Source organism: Neophocaena asiaeorientalis, unplaced genomic scaffold, assembly GCF_003031525.2.
Source record: "Neophocaena asiaeorientalis asiaeorientalis breed wild unplaced genomic scaffold, Neophocaena_asiaeorientalis_V1.1 scaffold133, whole genome shotgun sequence".
NCBI classification, from domain to species: domain Eukaryota; kingdom Metazoa; phylum Chordata; class Mammalia; order Artiodactyla; family Phocoenidae; genus Neophocaena; species Neophocaena asiaeorientalis.
The window spans coordinates 1,582,015-1,583,923 of NW_020174429.1; positions in this window are offsets into that span (position 1 = coordinate 1,582,015).

A 1,909-nucleotide genomic window follows, 5' to 3' on the forward strand; every position below is an offset into this window, starting at 1 on the left:
GCTCAGAGAGCTGAGGTTCAAAGGGGAAAAAACTGGGAGGCGCTTGGGCAATCCAGAACTGCAGGTCTGAGCTGGCTTGGGATTTTAGCACAGGAGGAGTGAGTTCTTCAGAACAGGACCAATGAAAACCTTTTAAAGTAAGTGTTCCCGTACCTTTTTTCAAGGTTGAGCACTAATCACCTTCTCTTTCATTCTTCTCACCATTCCATCATTTAAAATTAAACCCTTTGCTTTTCTCCCAATGCCGCATCTGGCCCATCACAAAAGTGATACCACGCATGTTTGCAGCTGGCGGGGAGGGGTGGGGGGGGGGCTGTGGAAGGCGTCCCTGACACTTGCTTGGCTTAGCACAGAATGAACATGGGCTCTCTCCCACTCTCACCACCACCTCCCACCCCCGCAGAGCAGAGCAGAGGGGAGGGGAAAAGGAGTCAGACAGGTTCCCAGAGCACATGACCAGGTAGTAAAGCTTCATGGCACTAAAGCTTCACCCGAAATGTGACACATCAAGGTGACATCACCTGTCCACCTTCATTCTTCTCTCCATCTAGCAAAAGTCCCTCCTTTCAGGACCTTGGTGCCCCTCCCAGAATGCCCCTTTGGGGGACTTTGTACAAATGTCTGAAGGTTCTGAAGCCATGTGGGAAATAGTTCTCAGGGGAGGTTTCCCCATAGAGGCAGGGTAGTATATAATTAATGGAACTGCACAGACCCTTGAAGGTTACCTTGACCTTGACTGAGTGATAAACATAACTGGAGTTAGGAACAGAGCGCACCATTCAGAAAGCAAACTTTCACCTTTTTTATTCTTAACCTCATCTCCACTTTGCCTCTCTATAGTAGCAAAGCATTTTAAGAAAGGAAAACCCACCTGCTCTGTCTCTTAACGGTATAGACAGCTCCTCCAACCGCTCCAATCCGGGTGAGGGGCGTTGGCCTTACACACCGAGTCCACTTTCCTAACTGGCCGGGAGGGGCAGCGAGGTGACCCAGCCACTCAGCCAGTTGGTGGCAGGGCTGTGACAGGCACCTAGGCCTCCAGACGCCTCTCGCGTCCAGGCGCTTCCCATAATGGAAGGCTTTGCTCCATTAAAAGTTATTTTCAGGATTCCACAAGCCCACCATCATCTCCCCCTACCCCGCCCCTTAACGGAAAATTTATGTAAACCAGTCAAAATACAGCAACAGTTTCTTAATAAGTATGTTTAGAGTTTCACTCTGGACTCAGGCGAGAGGATGAGGACTTAAAGGTTCCAGTGTTCTTCTCTATACGGCCAGACAATTTTTAAACACTTAAGGACGCATTCAGGTCCACACCCCTCAGGTTAAGCAGGGTGCTGGTTCCGCCTGACCCCGGCCCCACCATGCTCGCGGTTCCCACCCGCTGGACACAGGCCCATGGCCGGGTCCCTTCCTTAACTGCATCCTCCCTTCTCCCCACCTCCCCCAGCTCCCACAAGAGACCAGGCATCTGGGAGGAGTTAAGGAACGGGTCAGCGGCACCGGGGTGCCGCCGTTGCCGTGGCTGGCAAGGAAGCCGGGTTAAAAGACGGGCTCCCCCCAAAAAGAATAGAAAAATAAAAAAAGACGGTGCCCAGGGTAGGGGGAGAATATAAGGAGGGGGAACATCATTCACAGCGGGGTTCAAAGGAGGCGGAACCACCAAGGCTGGGGTGAGAGGGGGATTCTCTTATAGGACTGAGGGAGATGTTCGCTGCACCTCTAAAATAGCTGCAGGGAACATCCCGGGGACTTCCATTCCCCTTCCGGGCTGCGAGGGTCCAAGGCCCGAGTCACCCGTGACTCAGCCGGGTGGTGGTGGTGGTGGTGGTGGTGGAGGCGGCGGCGGCGCGAGGCCTGGGGATCCGGGAGGACTAGCTCGGCGAGCGCCCGAGAGACTGAGTTGGGG